This window comes from Rutidosis leptorrhynchoides, chromosome 8 (genome assembly GCF_046630445.1).
Source record: "Rutidosis leptorrhynchoides isolate AG116_Rl617_1_P2 chromosome 8, CSIRO_AGI_Rlap_v1, whole genome shotgun sequence".
Classification (NCBI taxonomy): domain Eukaryota; kingdom Viridiplantae; phylum Streptophyta; class Magnoliopsida; order Asterales; family Asteraceae; genus Rutidosis; species Rutidosis leptorrhynchoides.
In genome coordinates this window covers 115,231,724-115,245,803 of record NC_092340.1, presented here as the reverse complement: position 1 = coordinate 115,245,803, position 14,080 = coordinate 115,231,724, and positions in this window count along the sequence as shown.

Below are 14,080 nucleotides of genomic sequence, written 5' to 3'. Positions count from 1 at the left end.
ATTGAAACGGTGGACCGAGAAGGTCGAATCGGTGTTTGCCATAAGTAAGTGTACTGAAGAGGACAAAGTGAAGTACGCTACGCATACCTTTACAGGTTCTGCGTTAACATGGTGGAATACCTATCTAGAGCAAGTGGGACAAGATGATGCGTACGCACTACCGTGGTCAGCATTCAAGCACTTGATGAACGAGAAGTACCGTCCCAGAACCGAGGTCAATAAGCTCAAGACAGAACTTAGAGGGTTACGAACCCAAGGATTTGATATTACCACGTATGAAAGACGATTCACAGAATTGTGCCTATTGTGTCCGGGAGCATTCGAAGATGAGGAAGAGAAGATCGACGCGTTTGTGAAAGGATTACCAGAAAGAATCCAAGAAGATATAAGTTCACACGAGCCCGCCTCCATACAACAGGCATGTAGAATGGCTCACAAACTAGTGAACCAGATTGAAGAAAGAATTAAAGAACAGACTGCTGAAGAGGCCAATGTGAAGCAAGTCAAAAGAAAGTGGGAGGAAAATGGTGATAAGAATCACCAATACAACAACAACAACAATCGCAACATCAATCGCAACTACAACAAACGGCTCAACAACAACAATAACAACAACAACAACAACAACAACAGCAACAGCAACTACAACAATCATCCCAACAACAATAATAACCGCAACAACAACAACAATCAAAAACAGCTATGCCAAAGGTGTGAAAAGTATCACTCGGGGTTCTGCACCAAATTTTGCAACAAGTGTAAAAGAAATGGTCATAGCGCGGCGAAGTGTGAGGTCTACGGACCAGGGGTTAATAGAACAAAAGGAACAAATGGTGTCGGAACGAGTAATGGCGGAGCAAGTAGTGTCGGAGCAAGCTATGCCAATGTAGTTTGTTATAAATGTGGAAAACCGGGCCACATTATTAGAAATTGCCCGAACCAGGAGAACACGAATGGACAAGGCCGCGGAAGAGTTTTCAATATTAATGCGGCAGAGGCACAGGAAGACCCGGAGCTTGTTACGGGTACGTTTCTTATTGACAATAAATCTGCTTACGTTTTATTTGATTCGGGTGCGGATAGAAGCTATATGAGTAGAGATTTTTGTGCTAAATTAAGTTGTCCATTGACGCCTTTGGATAGTAAATTTTTACTCGAATTAGCAAATGGTAAATTAATTTCAGCAGATAATATATGTCGGAATCGAGAAATTAAACTGGTTAGCGAAACATTTAAGATTGATTTGATACCAGTAGAGTTAGGGAGTTTTGATGTGATAATCGGTATGGACTGGTTGAAAGAAGTGAAAGCAGAGATCGTTTGTTACAAAAATGCAATTCGCATTATACGAGAAAAAGGAAAACCCTTAATGGTGTACGGAGAAAAGGGCAACACGAAGCTACATCTTATTAGTAATTTGAAGGCACAAAAACTAATAAGAAAAGGTTTCTATGCTGTTCTAGCACACGTCGAGAAAGTACAAACTGAAGAAAAGAGCATCAATGATGTTCCCATTGCAAAAGAATTTCCCGATGTATTTCCGAAAGAATTACCGGGATTACCCCCACAGCGATCCGTTGAATTTCAAATAGATCTTGTACCAGGAGCTGCACCAATAGCTCGTGCTCCTTACAGACTCGCACCCAGCGAGATGAAAGAACTGCAAAGCCAATTACAAGAACTTTTAGAGCGTGGTTTCATTCGACCAAGCACATCACCGTGGGGAGCTCCTGTTTTGTTTGTTAAGAAGAAAGATGGTACATTCAGGTTGTGTATCGACTACCGAGAGTTGAACAAACTTACCATCAAGAACCGCTACCCACTACCGAGAATCGACGACTTATTTGATCAACTACAAGGCTCGTCTGTTTATTCAAAGATTGACTTACGTTCCGGGTATCATCAAATGCGGGTGAAAGAAGATGATATTCCAAAGACTGCTTTCAGAACACGTTACGGTCATTACGAGTTTATGGTCATGCCGTTTGGTTTAACTAATGCACCAGCTGTGTTCATGGACCTTATGAACCGAGTGTGTGGACCATACCTTGACAAGTTTGTCATTGTTTTCATTGATGACATACTTATTTACTCAAAGAATGACCAAGAACACGGTGAACATTTGAGAAAGGTGTTAGAAGTATTGAGGAAGGAAGAATTGTACGCTAAGTTTTCAAAGTGTGCATTTTGGTTGGAAGAAGTTCAATTCCTCGGTCACATAGTGAACAAAGAAGGTATTAAGGTGGATCCGGCAAAGATAGAAACTGTTGAAAAGTGGGAAACCCCGAAAACTCCGAAACACATACGCCAGTTTTTAGGACTAGCTGGTTACTACAGAAGGTTCATCCAAGACTTTTCCAGAATAGCAAAACCCTTGACTGCATTAACGCATAAAGGGAAGAAATTTGAATGGAATGATGAACAAGAGAAAGCGTTTCAGTTATTGAAGAAAAAGCTAACTACGGCACCTATATTGTCATTGCCTGAAGGGAATGATGATTTTGTGATTTATTGTGACGCATCAAAGCAAGGTCTCGGTTGTGTATTAATGCAACGAACGAAGGTGATTGCTTATGCGTCTAGACAATTGAAGATTCACGAACAAAATTATACGACGCATGATTTGGAATTAGGCGCGGTTGTTTTTGCATTAAAGACTTGGAGGCACTACTTATATGGGGTCAAAAGTATTATATATACCGACCACAAAAGTCTTCAACACATATTTAATCAGAAACAACTGAATATGAGGCAGCGTAGGAGGATTGAATTGTTGAATGATTACGACTTTGAGATTCGTTACCACCCGGGGAAGGCAAATGTGGTAGCCGATGCCTTGAGCAGGAAGGACAGAGAACCCATTCGAGTAAAATCTATGAATATAATGATTCATAATAACATTACTACTCAAATAAAGGAGGCGCAACAAGGAGTTTTAAAAGAGGGAAATTTAAAGGATGAAATACCCAAAGGATCGGAGAAGCATCTTAATATTCGGGAAGACGGAACCCGGTATAGGGCTGAAAGGATTTGGGTACCAAGATTTGGAGATATGAGAGAAATGGTACTTAGAGAAGCTCATAAAACCAGATACTCAATACATCCTGGAACGGGGAAGATGTACAAGGATCTCAAGAAACATTTTTGGTGGCCGGGTATGAAAGCCGATGTTGCTAAATATGTAGGAGAATGTTTGACGTGTTCTAAGGTCAAAGCTGAGCATCAGAAACCATCAGGTCTACTTCAACAACCCGAAATCCCGGAATGAAAATGGGAAAACATTACCATGGATTTCATCACTAAATTGCCAAGGACTGCAAGTGGTTTTGATACTATTTGGGTAATAGTTGATCGTCTCACCAAATCAGCACACTTCCTACCAATAAGAGAAGATGACAAGATGGAGAAGTTAGCACGACTGTATTTGAAGGAAGTCGTCTCCAGACATGGAATACCAATCTCTATTATCTCTGATAGGGATGGCAGATTTATTTCAAGATTCTGGCAGACATTACAGCAAGCATTAGGAACTCGTCTAGACATGAGTACTGCCTATCATCCACAAACTGATGGGCAGAGCGAAAGGACGATACAAACGCTTGAAGACATGCTACGAGCATGTGTTATTGATTTCGGAAACGGTTGGGATCGACATCTACCGTTAGCAGAATTTTCCTACAACAACAGCTACCATTCAAGCATTGAGATGGCGCCGTTTGAAGCACTTTATGGTAGAAAGTGCAGGTCTCCGATTTGTTGGAGTGAAGTGGGGGATAGACAGATTACGGGTCCGGAGATTATACAAGAAACTACCGAGAAGATCATCCAAATTCAACAACGGTTGAAAACCGCCCAAAGTCGACAAAAGAGCTACGCTGACATTAAAAGAAAAGATATAGAATTTGAAATTGGAGAGATGGTCATGCTTAAAGTTGCACCTTGGAAAGGCGTTGTTCGATTTGGTAAGCGAGGGAAATTAAATCCAAGGTATATTGGACCATTCAAGATTATTGATCGTGTCGGACCAGTAGCTTACCGACTTGAGTTACCTCAACAACTCGCGGCTGTACATAACACTTTCCACGTCTCGAATTTGAAGAAATGTTTTGCTAAAGAAGATCTCACTATTCCGTTAGATGAAATCCAAATCAATGAAAAACTCCAATTCATCGAAGAACCCGTCGAAATAATGGATCGTGAGGTTAAAAGACTTAAGCAAAACAAGATACCAATTGTTAAGGTTCGATGGAATGCTCGTAGAATGTAACGACCCGTACTTTTGCGATCATTTTATACTTATAAGATTAATATTTACATAAATTAAACCTTGCCAACATGATAAGCAATCCAAATTGTCAAGACTTATATTTCCGAAAAGAGTTTTACACAACGTTTGACCGTCTAGTTTGACCGATGATATCACGAACTATACAATATATGATAATTATACGTTTGTGTATGTATATGTATATATACATATTTAACATGATTAATAAATGTTTTAATATCTCATTTTGTATTAATAACAATAAGTTACAAGTATATTTTGAAACTACTAACTTAAGTTTTCAAAACGATAACAATACGTAACGTTATTTGACATATATACTTAAGACTTATAATGTTATACATATATTGTATAAGTAATGTATTTAATTACTTTTAAAGAACTTAAATACATAAAACCATATAAGTGTATTCACAAAAGATAGCTATATTTGAATCCTCATTTCATTTTTCACAAAATTTCTATACGTATACCTAGAGTATTTGTACTCGTATCATACCTAGCTCCTATACGTATTTACTAATAGTAAATACACATCAAAATCACCACCTAACCAGCCATTATTCATGCCCTTAGAGCTAGGTAATTACTTTTGGATGATTACTTGACTAATTAACAAGATTACAAACTAAAATTTGTCCATGTATGCCCATGAAACACGTTTTTATGGTGTATATATGTATCATCATTTTAGTTCATTTTTACTTCCATTCTCTAGCTAAAAACACACACACATTCAAGAGTCTTAAACTCCATAAACATTCAGCAACTTACCTTGAAGATCTAGCTTCAAAAACCATACTAAAACACCATAAGAAAACCATACAACAACACTTCAAGAAAACCTCCCAAGAACACCAACTTACTTCCAATCTTTCATCCACTTCTATCACCCTTTTGATTCTAGCTTCTTACTCCTCTTTTACAGCAAACTTATCCAAGGAACTTGAGGTAGAATCTATGTTCATAACCTTATTCAATTCATATATATATAGCTATCTTATTTTGTGGTACAAAAGTTTAACAACAAGAACATAGTTTCAATGTTTTTCAAACTTGTTTGCAAACTAAATAGATCCTTCTAACTTAACTTTTAAAATATTTCAAGATATGTAACATAACTTATTTATATGTTAATTTAACAAGGTAAAACTTGGTTTTTCAAAGTATAAGTATTTTTGGAAAAATGGTCATTAAATGATTTTGTTGTAACAAAATGTTTAACTTCATATGTTTCACTAAACTTTTATTTATGCCGTATGATTTTGATTACAAACCAAGGTATTTACAGTTCATAGTCTTAAAGAAGAACTCGATCCAAGAAGATGACAATTTGAATCAACGAAAACGGACTTGTAACGAAGAAACTATGACCGAAACAAAATTGGCTATCCTAGACATTTTCAACTTCGGGATTCATTGGAAAAATTTACATAAAATCACATACTTCTAAGATAACATGATATTTTATATATATGTACTCATAATTCAATTTCATATGGTTCAGGATCACCCGTAACCAACACGAGAAGATTAATCATAAGATCCCATGATTGTACGCAACACGTCATTTGACAACACCGGTACCATGGGTCAAGATTAATCTCGACCAATACATATACGATGGGGTTTTATTTATTTCGTTGGGGGTTTTATTTATTTCATTGCGGGTATATTAAACATCTAAAAATGAACCATTAAAATTGAATTACTAACATCGGACTGCTAACTACGGACTAAGGAATTATTCAAAGTATTAAAAGTATAACAAGTATATATTTATAACGTTTGTTTAAAAATGAAAACATATTGATATATTATATATGGATAGGTTCGTGATATCAACCGGAAGACCGAGTCAAATTATTTATATCATCAAGACAAGAGTGAGTATATAGTCCCACTTTTAAACTCTAAATATTTCGGGATGAGAATACATGTATTTTATGTTTTACGATATGGACACAAGTAACTGAAAAATATGTTCTACGTTGAGTTGTACCACTGGCATACTTCCCTGTAGCTTGGTAACTAATATTTACAGCGGTATTGTAAACGCGAATCCTGTTGATAGATCTATCGGGCCTGACAACCCCAACCGGACTGGACGACCAGTATTCAACGGTTGCACAGTACTTCGTTTTGTGACTACACTTGGTACGGTGTAGTAAGATTTCATATTAAAGGGAATATGCGACGTGAAAATGTTAAGTATGGTTACCGAGTGCTCAACCACTTAGAATACTTTTATTAAACTGTTTATATACGAAATCTTGTGGTCTATATATATATTGCTGCCGGCATTAAACCTATATCTCACCAACTTTATGTTGACCTTTTTAAAACATGTCTATTCTCAGGTGATTTCTAAAGCTTCCGCTGCATCATGTTGGATCTAACCAGGATCTTGCGTACGCATGTTTGTGTCAAAAATAAAACTGCATATCCGAGATGTTGTATTGTAAAATATGCTAGAAACCGTGTTGTTGTCATCATTTGTAAAGTTTGTAAGTCGAAGATTATCGCTAAACGTTAATCTTCTTTTTATTGTCTTAAGCTTGTAACAAAAATAATGGTTATGGTTTGTAATGTATAATATATGCAGTTTTCTTTCAAAAATGTCTCATATAGAGGTCAATACCTCGCAATGAAATCATACGTTATCTAACGCGTTCTTATGGTTAAGGACGGGTTATGACATGTGGTATCAGAGCGTTGGTCTTAGCGAACCAGGTTTGCATTAGTGTGTCTAACCAAGAAGTCGTTAGGATACATTAGTAAAGTCTGGACTTTGACCGGGTCTGATTTAAAAAAAAAAAAAAAAACCATTGCTTATCACTGTTGGTTAAAATTTATATGTAAATATTATGTAGTACTAATGGGTTAGTTGTTGTGTGATAGATGTCGGGCTCGAAACTTATTATCACATTCAGCGACTCCGAATCAGAACCTTCAGATTGTGTTTCAGTCATTAACATATCCGATGACGAAAGTGGTATTTTTGGGGAAGACTCACAATTTCCGGATGAACCAACTATAGAAATATCGGAAAGTGAACCCGAGGAGGAAAGTGAACCCGAGGAGGAAAGTGAACCCGAGGAGGAAAGTGAACCCGAGGAGGAAAGTGAACCCGAGGAAGAAATACAGGAAATTACAAAAGAAGAGTTCGAACTAGGAAAGAAACGAAAGGCTAATGAATTAGAAAATTCAAATCCCGAGTTTAATGAGAATGATGTGGCACCAATTCCACTCAACACTACCACCCCTATTCCCGCTATTCCTATTAGTGCTATCCCCGCATCTAGTTCTTCGGCTCCTCAGCCAAAACGTAGGCAGACAGCTAGGATAAGCGTTAGGCCATTCATTGGAACTAAACGCCCTAGAAAATAGACCGAACGATGCACTGCCGTATTAAGCCATGGAATCATATAATGTTTTGTATAATATTATTAGTGTGGTTTGCTTAAAGTTTGATGTAAGATAAGCATATGTAAAATAGCGAAGTATGAAATGCAATAATTTTCCATGGTTAAGTATTATTTAGATTGTAGTAATTGATTCTGTACTAAGCTATTAAGTATGAACATTAACGGGTAGGTACTACCCAAGATATAATTATAAAACGCTAATAAGAAGAAAAGGCTTTTATAATAATACCTGGTTCATATTATTAACAAGCTATAAATGTACTACAAATACACACTACATCTATAATATTCCATGTGAATAATTATTTTCTTTCATTAGGAAATGGCGCGATTGAATCGAATGACGGAACAAGAACTCGAGGAACTCATCAACCAGCGAGTGAACGATAGAATGCTATGGGTCGAAGCTGCAAGAGCTGCTGCAGTTAACCCAAATCCTCGTGTAGGATGCTCCTACAAGACGTTTCAAGCTTGCAAGCCCTCATCATTCAGTGGAACGGAAGGACCGATCGGTTTAACCCGATGGATAGAAAAGATGGAGACGGTGTTCAAAATCAGTGGTTGTGATGAAAAAGACATGACCAAGTTTGCATCGTGCACTTTACAAGATAGTGCACTCACATGGTGGAAGAATTATGTGAAGGCGGTAGGAGGAGATGTAGCTTATGATACTCCATGGGAAGAATTCAAAGCAATGATAATCACCGAGTATTGTCCAAGGAATGAGGTTATTAAGTTAGAAGATGAGTTACGAAGTTTGAAGGTGGTTGGTACTGAAATCACCAACTACAATCAGCGATTCATGGAATTGGTTTTACTATGTCCTGAATTGGTTCCAACCGAAGCACGGAAGATTGAAATGTACAAAGGTGGTTTGCCCAAAAAGGTCAAGGCAAACGTTACGGCATCGAAACCTAAAACAATTCATGAAGCTATAACCATGGCGAACGAGCTAATGGATCAGGTCATTTTGGACAAGAAAGCATTCAATACTGAGGTGAAGGTATTGGGGAACAAGAAAAAGTGGAATGGAGGTTATGATCGAGGTAACCAACAACAACCTTATAAGAAACAAGAAACCACGAAAGGTGCGGGTAGTGGTTCAGGCTTTGGTTACAAAGGACAAAGTCCTTTATGCAACCGTTGTCACAAACATCATTTTGGTTACTGTAGTGTGTTGTGCACTAAATGCAATAGACAGGGACATCTTGCTGAAGATTGTAAGGCTCTCGTTACAAATGGTAACAAGACTCCTGCCACCAACGCAAATAGAACTGCTTTGGCTAACATTACTTGTTTTGGGTGTGGAAAACAAGGTCACTATAAGAGTCAGTGCCCGAATCCAGAAAAGAATGGCGGACCTGCACGTGGAAGAGCGTTTGTTATTAATGCTAGAGAGGCACGAGAAGACCCGGAGCTTGTTACGGGTACGTTTACCATTAATAACTTATCAGCATCTATTTTATTTGATACTGGCGCCGATAGAAGTTACGTGTGTATAAATTTTTACACTAAATTGAATTGTTCATCATTACCTCTAGATGCTAAGTACTTGATTGAGTTAGCTAATGGTAAACTAATTAAAGCCGATAAAATTTGTCGTGATTGTGAAATAAATCTAGCCGGAGAAACGTTTAAAATCGACTTAATACCCGTGGAATTAGGAGGTTTTGATGTAATAGTCGGCATGGACTGGATGTCCAAAATAGGAGCGGAAGTTGTTTGTGCCAAGAAGGCAATTCGTATTCCTGGTAAGGATAAAATACCGGTGATGATTTATGGAGAAAAGGGTAATTCAAAGCTAAAACTCATTAGCTGTTTGAAAGCCAAGAAGTGTTTAGAAAAGGGATGTTACGCTATTTTAGCACATGTTAATAAAGTCGAAAAGAAAGAAAAGTGCATCAACGACGTGCCTGTGGCAAGAGATTTTCCTGAAGTTTTTCCGGAAGAATTGCCGGGATTACCTCCATTTAGATCTGTAGAATTTCAAATAGATTTAGTACCAGGAGCTGCACCAGTGGCTCGTGCGCCATATAGACTTGCACCGTCCGAATTAAAAGAACTTCAAAGTCAGTTAAAAGAATTACTAGACCGTGGATTCATACGACCAAGTACTTCACCGTGGGGAGCTCCGATTCTATTTGTTAAAAAGAAAGATGGATCTTTTAGGATGTGCATAGATTATCGTGAATTAAATAAGTTAACTATCAAAAATCGGTATCCACTACCGAGAATTGACGACTTATTTGATCAACTCCAGGGATCATGTGTTTATTCGAAAATCGACCTAAGATCGGGCTATCATCAACTACGTGTCAAAGAAGAGGACATTCCGAAAACTGCTTTTCGAACACGTTATGGTCATTACGAATTTTTGGTCATGCCGTTTGGGTTGACAAATGCGCCAGCTGTATTCATGGACCTCATGAATCGAGTTTGTAGTCCGTATTTGGATAAGTTTGTTATCGTTTTCATTGATGATATTCTTATCTATTCCAAAAGTGAGCAAGAGCATGAAGAGCATTTAAGGTTGATACTGGAGTTGTTGAGAAAAGAACAACTTTATGCTAAATTTTCTAAGTGTGCTTTCTGGTTGAAAGAAGTGCAATTTCTTGGTCACGTTGTTAATAGCAAAGGAATTCAGGTTGATCCAGCAAAAACTGAAGCTATTGAAAAATGGGAGACTCCTAAGACACCAACACAGATACGCCAATTTTTGGGTTTAGCTGGTTATTATAGAAGGTTTATTCAAGATTTTTCCCGAATAGCTAAGCCGTTGACAGCGTTAACGCAAAAAGGGAAGAAATACGAATGGACCTCGGAGCAGGAGAATGCATTTCAATTACTGAAGAAGAAGTTAACTACGGCGCCTATTTTATCGTTACCTGAAGGGAACGATGATTTTGAAATATATTGTGACGCTTCGCGACAAGGTTTTGGTTGTGTTCTTATGCAACGGAAGAAAGTTATTGCATTTGCATCCCGACAATTGAAGATTCACGAGCGAAATTATACGACGCATGATCTAGAATTGGGAGCAGTCGTGTTTGCATTGAAGATGTGGAGACACTACTTGTATGGGGTTAAATTCACTGTGTTTACTGATCATAAAAGCCTTCAACATATTTTCGATCAAAAACAATTGAACATGAGGCAATGTAGGTGGGCCGAGTTAATAAACGACTATGATTGTGAAATTCGTTATCATCCTGGGAAGGCGAATGTGGTGGCTGATGCTTTAAGCAGAAAAGAACGAGAACCAATTCGAGTTCGAGCAATGAACATAAAAATTCGCATGAATCTCAACTCACAAATCAAAGAAGTTCAACGAGAAGCACTTACTAAAGAAAATATAGGAAATGAAATAATGAAGAAGTATGAGAAGCAACTCGATCCAAGAAGATGACAATTTGAATCAACGAAAACGGACTTGTAACGAAGAAACTATGACCGAAACAAAATTGGCTATCCTAGACATTTTCAACTTCGGGATTCATTGGAAAAATTTACATAAAATCACATACTTCTAAGATAACATGATATTTTATATATATGTACTCATAATTCAATTTCATATGGTTCAGGATCACCCGTAAGCAACACGAGAAGATTAATCATAAGATCCCATGATTGTACGCAACACGTCATTTGACAACACCGGTACCATGGGTCAAGATTAATCTCGACCAATACATATACGATGGGGTTTTATTTATTTCGTTGGGGGTTTTATTTATTTCATTGCGGGTATATTAAACATCTAAAAATGAACCATTAAAATTGAATTACTAACATCGGACTGCTAACTACGGACTAAGGAATTATTCAAAGTATTAAAAGTATAACAAGTATATATTTATAACGTTTGTTTAAAAATGAAAACATATTGATATATTATATATGGATAGGTTCGTGATATCAACCGGAAGACCGAGTCAAATTATTTATATCATCAAGACAAGAGTGAGTATATAGTCCCACTTTTAAACTCTAAATATTTCGGGATGAGAATACATGTATTTTATGTTTTACGAAATGGACACAAGTAACTGAAAAATATGTTCTACGTTGAGTTGTACCACTGGCATACTTCCCTGTAGCTTGGTAACTAATATTTACAGCGGTATTGTAAACGCGAATCCTGTTGATAGATCTATCGGGCCTGACAACCCCAACCGGACTGGACGACCAGTATTCAACGGTTGCACAGTACTTCGTTTTGTGACTACACTTGGTACGGTGTAGTAAGATTTCATATTAAAGGGAATATGCGACGTGAAAATGTTAAGTATGGTTACCGAGTGCTCAACCACTTAGAATACTTTTATTAAACTGTTTATATACGAAATCTTGTGGTCTATATATATATTGCTGCCGGCATTAAACCTATATCTCACCAACTTTATGTTGACCTTTTTAAAACATGTCTATTCTCAGGTGATTTCTAAAGCTTCCGCTGCATCATGTTGGATCTAACCAGGATCTTGCGTACGCATGTTTGTGTCAAAAATAAAACTGCATATCCGAGATGTTGTATTGTAAAATATGCTAGAAACCGTGTTGTTGTCATCATTTGTAAAGTTTGTAAGTCGAAGATTATCGCTAAACGTTAATCTTCTTTTTATTGTCTTAAGCTTGTAACAAAAATAATGGTTATGGTTTGTAATGTATAATATATGCAGTTTTCTTTCAAAAATGTCTCATATAGAGGTCAATACCTCGCAATGAAATCATACGTTATCAAATTTCGGGACGAAATTTCTTTAACGGGTAGGTACTGTGACGACCCGGAAATTTCCGACCAAATTTAAACGTTAAACCCTATAGGTTTCCGACACGATAAGCAAAATTTGAAATATTGAGTCTAGAAAGTTTGAAATCTATATTAGAATAATTAGTTACCCTTTGACCATGCCTGCCGATTCACGAACAATTAGGTATAAATGAATATGTAAACATGTACGTATAACTAGATTCCATACATAGGGAAATATATATATGTAAATATATATATGTTTATATGGGTTTATATATGATTACTATTATATATATATATATAGAATATATAAATAATAACTATTCAGTAAATATCATTATATAATATAATAATACATAAATAATAAATGATATTATATTAAATTCAATCACAAGTTTGAATATAATTGTTATATTAATATTATGACTATTATTATTGCTATTATTGATATTAATGTTTATATTATTAGTATTAACAATTCTAATATATCTAAATATGTAAAATTCGATATGTACAAGTATTACTAATATTATTATTATCATTATTATTACTCCTAATATTAGTTTTATAAATATTATTAAATTTAATATTTAATATTAATAAATACTATTACTTTCTTTATATATATAAATATATATATATATATATATATATATATATATATATATATATATATATATATATATATATATATATATATATATATATATATATAGTCGATATACATAGTTATACAAATACTGATTTATATAAATAATAAGGGATATATATATATAAATTTCAGTTATTTATATATAAATAAATAAGTAAATAAATATACCTAATTACATAAATATATATACATAATACGACTATATACATATAATCAATACAGATACGGCTGTAATACAGTTATACACTGATTAATACGCGAATCTGCTTTATATCACAAACGCATATAAAATATTTAACTGATAAAGACTTGAATTGTACGAATGGATTTATAGAATAATATCTGCTATTTTTCTTCACGTACTGTTTCAAATTGGTACTAATGGTCGATCAATTATAACTACAATCCAAAATCAGTCAATTCTGGTTGCTGTTTAAGGCACTCACAAGCACGTTAAATATCATCAAACTCTGATTAATTGTGGAAGAAAAAGAGAAAAGATAGAACACAGGTGGTTCCCCTGTTCGTATTTTTTTTTTTTTTTTTTAAAATCACGAAATTGAACGAAATATAGAAATCTATAAATGTAGTGTTGTTATGATTCTTATAATCGAACTTCCTGCCAAATTTCATGATCCAATTCTTCAAATCAAATGAGAATTTTCGAATCAAGGATTAAAGGTCCAAAAGTCAACAAAATTGTTCATCACAAAATCTGAGTTCAAACTGACGTTTTAGTTTAAATTGAGGTTACTGAAAGTTTCTAATTAGGTTTTTGAATCTTTTTCGTTTTGTAATCAGAGTCTAAAACATCCTAAAAATTCGAAATAGATTTTGGGTTCAGGAAGTCTTCTAGCGACGGTTCCTGGAATTTTTTTTATGTTTAATTAATTTTTTTTATCACAAAACCACACGGACCACTTATGTTTCAAAACCGTAACATAAATTTAATTCAC